This window comes from Pipistrellus hanaki (genome assembly GCF_964339955.1).
Source record: "Pipistrellus hanaki genome assembly, chromosome: 14".
In the NCBI taxonomy this organism is placed as follows: domain Eukaryota; kingdom Metazoa; phylum Chordata; class Mammalia; order Chiroptera; family Vespertilionidae; genus Pipistrellus; species Pipistrellus hanaki.
This window is the reverse complement of record NC_140516.1, coordinates 18,058,986-18,064,789: the sequence shown is the minus strand read 5'-3', so window position 1 is coordinate 18,064,789 and position 5,804 is coordinate 18,058,986. Positions and strand designations below refer to the sequence as shown.

The 5,804-nt window shown below is 39.2% G+C and overlaps 1 pseudogene across 1 annotated transcript; it reads right to left on the bottom strand.

Annotated features, from left to right (window-relative positions):
- Positions 1-1,957: 1,957 nt before the first annotated feature.
- LOC311632238 (cell division control protein 42 homolog) lies at positions 1,958-2,609 on the bottom strand (annotated as a pseudogene). The gene has a single exon. The product of its transcript is annotated as a cell division control protein 42 homolog (transcript).
- Positions 2,610-5,804: the final 3,195 nt, after the last annotated feature.

Below are 5,804 nucleotides of genomic sequence, written 5' to 3'. Positions count from 1 at the left end.
TATGTTTTTGGTGACTTTTTTCCTGAAATTGAAAATAGCTTGAAATTTTTATTTTAAAAATAAATGGCTATCTTATGCTTAGAAAAGTATTCACCACCTCCAAGGTTATAAAAGTTTCATTCATTTTTAAAAATATATATATTTTATTGATTTTTGAAAGAGAGAAAGAGAAGGATAGAGAGTTAGAAACATCGATGAGAGAGAAACATTGATCAGCTGCCTCTTGCACACCCCCCACTGGGGATGTGCCTGCAACCAAGGTACATGCCCTTGACCGGAATCGAACCTGGGACCTTTCAGTCCGCAGGTTTTGGCTCATTCATTTTCTTCTTGAACTCTAATTTGATCTTTACACTAAATCCCAGATTAATTATAGACTGAAAAATTGATGTTTTTTTGTTTTGTTTTGTTTTTAAAATAAATTTTATTGATATTTTTACAGAGAGGAAGGGAGAGAGATAGAGAGCTAGAAACGTCGATGAGAGAAACATCAACCATCTGCCTCTTGCACAACCCCTACCAGGGATGTGCCCGCAACCAACGTATATGCCCCTGACCAGAATCGAACCTGGGACCTTTCAGTCCGCAGACCCGACGCTCTACCACTGAGCCAAACCGGTTCCGGCGATGTTTTGTTTTTTTAAAATATAGTTTTCTTACTGATTTCAGAGAGGAAAAGAGAGGGAGAGAGATATAGAGACATTAATGATCAGAGAGAACCACTGATTGGCTGCCTCCTGCTCGCCCCACACTGGGAATCGAGCCCGCAACCTTGTCATGTGCCCCAACTGGGAATCAAGCCACAACCTTGTTCATCGGTAGACGCCCCACCACTCAGCTATGTCGACTGGGCTCTCATTGATGTTTCTATCCCCTCCTCTCCAAAAACCAATGAGAACATATTTACCTAAAATGTATTCAAATAGTACAGAATAGGTTACATAAAACATTAAAAATATTAATGTTTTATGTAACCACAGTACAATGATAAAAACTAGGATATTAAGATGAAGAGTGACATTCTATAGGTGCTGCTTTACATTTTGCTTTCTTTCCTTCACAGAATACCCTGGAATCCACATTGGTTCATAGAAAGCTTATTTCTATGCATCATACTCCATTGTGTGGGTATAACACAGTTTATTCAACCTTTTTCTTATGTCTTACGTAAGAGCACATAGGTTTCCAGTAATTTGCAGTTACAAACAGTGCTGCAGTGATCAATCTTGTGACTGTTTGATACCGTTGGAGGTGTATCTTCAGGGAAGATTCCTAGAAGGGGGATGTCTTGGTTAAAAGGTAAGTGCGTATGTAGTATTTTTGTTTATTGACAAATTCCTGTATAGGTGGGATTTTTTCCCTTGCAATTTAGTTTTTAAAGACGCCAAACCATTTGTTTTTCATTGTTACTGTTGATTATTTATAAATTTGTTAATGTGTTTTTTATTTTATTTAAATTCTTTATTGTTGAAAGAAATAGTACATGTCTTCTTTTCTCCCCATTGACCTCTCCCAGCCACTTCCCACCCTCCTACTGTCTGTGTCCATTGGTTATGCTTATATGCATACATACAAGTTCTTTGGTTGATCACTTTATTTGTAGGTTTTAACATGTGATATACTTTAATCTAGTACAGTTATTTCATGTTCAGATTGTGCATTCCCTCTGTGAACAGCAAAAGCCTATCTATCCCCCAACCCCCACCCCAAGATGGTGATTTATTTGCATAGATTTTGTTTATTCAAGACCCTAGATTGGCTGAAGCAGTCCCTCCAGGAATTGCCCCTCCAGAGGCCCGACAGTAGGTCTTCTCTGCAGGGAAATGCTGGGAGGGCGGTCAGCTGTAGTCAAGGCAGCTCTCGGAGAAAGTGGGAGCTGAGGGGCCAGCTGCCAAGAATTCAATAAATTGCTTCAGATATTCTTTCTTGTGGGCAAGAGCCTCTTTATTACAAAAATGACTGCTTTATGACATCTTGAGTTTGATTTCAACATTGCTGTTAGTATGCTGCTGACACCAGCTGTGCAGAAAGGGCTCTGGAGAGATGTTTTATGAACACAGCAACACACACCTGCAGCTCTTCTGTTCTGGAGGCTCCGGGGCAGCCAATATTGCTTCGTCAGACATTCTTTAGGCCTTTCTGTGTGAGTGCAGAACGTTCCATAAATTTAATGGCCTTCAGGTCATCTTTTCTTCAGTCGCTGGAGGGATAGGCTTTGGTTTGTTCTTGGCAAGTTTCTCAATAGTAGAGGGGTCATCTCTGAGATCAATTTGGGTCCCAACAAGCAAGAAGAGCCTATGGACAGTAGCGAGTTCTCCCAGGCACCCACTTTAATGTTTTCAAATGAGGATGGAGAGACCACTGAAACACATTAGAAATACATCTGCCTGTGAATAACTCAGCAGTCATAATCTTGTCACATCTTCTTGTCCAGCAGCCTCAAAAAGCCTAAGAGTATATGGCTCTCCACCAATCATCGTTGTGACTACAAAGCTGTCAAAAACAGTTGGTACATAGTCAGATGGAAATTTGCTTATAGGGTAGAATATTAGGAGTCATATTTTACCAATGGCACCATCGCCCACAATAATGCACTTAATTGTCTGCATTGCTGAAATCGTTTTCTATCCAATTTAAATATTTCAAATCTGATAATGACCCCAGCTTCTCTGCCAGCATGTTGGTGAACTGACGCTTCTAGTCTTTGATGGTTTCTTTTATTTCTGGTGTGACAAGATAGCCAGGCTCATCCTGTCCCAGAACCAGAATTACCATTTTCTTGAAGAAACCAGGTTTCCGTATAATAGGTAATGCTGTTTAGGGCTTACAATCTGGGAAACAAGACTATGTCTTACATTCTTATTTTTATTTAATTCATTAAATAGGTTAAGTTTGTGCTACATTTTTATTGATGTTACTATTATGAAAGTGACCTTTTTCTACATTGCATCTTTCCTCCAATGAAAGGTTATTGATTTATACCTTTATTTGACCCACCTGTTTACTAAACTTTTTTTTTTTTTTTTTTTTTACTTTTCCTGTTTAGTTTTACTTTGCTTTTTCAGGAAGACAGTCATACCATCTGTAAATAGTGATAATTTTTCCATCTTCTTCCCAATCATTAGACCTCTTATTTGTTCAAAAGAATGTCCAACTGCATTTTCTGGCACTTTCAGATCAATATTGTATACTATAGATGCTGGTTACCCTGCTCTTATTTGTGAATTTTCCATTAAGTTGGCTCCCCCATGTAAAGACAAATTAGTGCTCTTCTTAGTGTTGTATTTTTATTGGAAAGAACATAATTGATAGACATTAGCTGTGTTCTGACCAAACAGGTTAACTCCCTTTCATCACAACTTGCCTTATATTTTTCCCTCTCTTCTAATTACCTTCCATGAGCTTGATCTCGGGTCACTGCATTTGTATATCACTCACTGGATGAATTCCCAGCGACTGCTTTATGGCATCTCATAGGGAACATCCCATGACAGGCCATACTCAAAATACGGATATAAAAAGAAGGCCAAGAGAGGGAATAATGTTCCCCTATGGTCAGCTAGAACTCTTCCATCTTTCTAGGTGTACTGGTTAGCAATGCGGTTTTTATTCAAAGAAAACACGATAATTTCAAGAGAAGTATCAAAAGTGCTTTATTCAAAGTGATGTCCATCGCTAGCTTTACATTTCCCCATTTTTCAGGTAATTTATGGAGAACTTTCCTTGTTTTGAGGCAAACCATTCAGAGTCCCAATTTTCCACTTTGTGTGTGTGTGAGTGTGTGTGTGTGTGTGTGTGTGTGTATATATATATATATATATATATATATATATATATATATCATTGATTTTTTACAAAGAGGAAGAGAGAGGGATAGAGAGCTAGAAACGTCATGAGAAACATCGATCAGCTGCCTCCTGCATGCCCCCCACTGGAGATGTGCCCACAACCAAGGCACATGCCCCCGACCAGAACTGAACCCGGAACCTTTCAGTCCCCAGGCCGATGCTCTATCCACTGAGCCAAACTGGTCAGGGCTCTTTGTACATTTTGAAGTGCTGCTCAGAAAGTACATGTGCCATCAATCAGAACAAGTGGTAATCTGAAGGAGCAAGGTTTGCTGAATACAGCGGTGGGTTAATACTTGCCAGGCAAGATCTTTCAACGTGTCTTTAACTGGTTTTGAAGTGTGTGATGGTGTGTCATCATGAAGCAAAATTGCAGTATCTTCTGGAACATTTTGATCATTTCATGATTAAAGCGTGGTTCAAATTTGATTATTTGTTGTTGGTAGCGATCAGTATTAACGGTTTCACCTGGTTTTAGAAGCTCATAATACACCACACCTTCCTGATCTCACCAAACAGCATTGTCGTCTTTCCGAAGCGATTTGGCTTGCAGTCGATGTTGATTGACCCATGATTTTGTGCACTTGGGATTCTCAAAATAAATCCACTTTTCAACACCAGTCACAATTTGATGCAAAAAAAAAGATTTTCTTTCATGCTGTTGAAGCAATATTTTACTGATGACTTTTTGGTTTTCCATTTGTCTTTTGTTCAGTTGATGTGGCATCCATTTTCCTTCCTTTAAAATCTTTCCCATTGCTTGTAAACAATTAGAAATAGTTTGCTGAACAATGTTTAATCTTTCTTCAAGTTGTTTTTGAGTTTGACACGCATCTTCATCCAATAATGCTTGTAATTGTTGGTCTTCAAACTTTTTTGGTTGACCTGGACGTTCTTCGTCTTTCACATTAAAATCATCACTTTTAAAGCATTTAAGCCAGTATCTTGAGATGGAGCATGTTCACCATAAGTTTCCTGAAGTATTCAGCAGCACTTTTCTTCAAAATAAAGTAATGAATTACAACTTATTGCAAATGCTCTTTTTGGGGGCACGACATACAACATTTTTAAGTGTAAAAATATATTAACACTTTCAGCAAATTTGACATATGAAGTTTTGCAGCTTGTTGTCAATACAACAAAATAGCATACATATCAAATCGCATATGTGTAACTCCATCTATTGAAAAAATCCACATTACTAACCGGTACACCTAGTAAGTTTGCTAGTCTGATGTCTTTGTTTATTAGGTGTGTGTCTGTATAAGGATTTTCAGAAATCTCTATCTTAGTTTTCACCTGGCTGTTCTACCAGCTAGATCTTTAGAGGTCAGCGCCGTGTGTCATGGTGGTTTATTTATTGAGCTCCTACTAGGAGACAGTATAGCATAATAACTAAAAGTGGTCTCCCCGCTTCCCCTCAGTGCGCCCTGAAGTTGACGAAGGTGTGTAGTGGGAAAGGTGCCACAGCTCTGGGATTTGACTCGTGTCACTTGGGAAGTTGTGCACAGCCCTACAACCTGCATTTCAAGCCTGAAGTGATCATGGAATGCTTTTCATACTCAGCTCTAACTCACCAGGATAGATAGTAATAATAATCGGACCCTTGTTACATTTTTATCGTGGACTAAGTTACCACTAACGCCAAAAGAATTATGCCTTTCCGCTTATATCAGCTAACAAGAGTAATTAGTAAATATGTTTGTCAACAGTATTTCCATGTGTTCTATTAAAGTCAGCCGGTGGTTTTATATGGGTAAGAACTTTACAGGGCTGAGCGAAAAGTGAATTCACCATTACAGAGGGCGGGATTTGTGGGGTGGGGCCGCCATCCTTGGCAGCTTCATTTCCATGGCAACGGTTGCTACAGTAACCACCACGCCTTCCCATTGGTCACTGCTGAGCCGATTGCTGTTCCCTGGGCGGACCTCATTGGCTATAATGATGCGGTGCCGT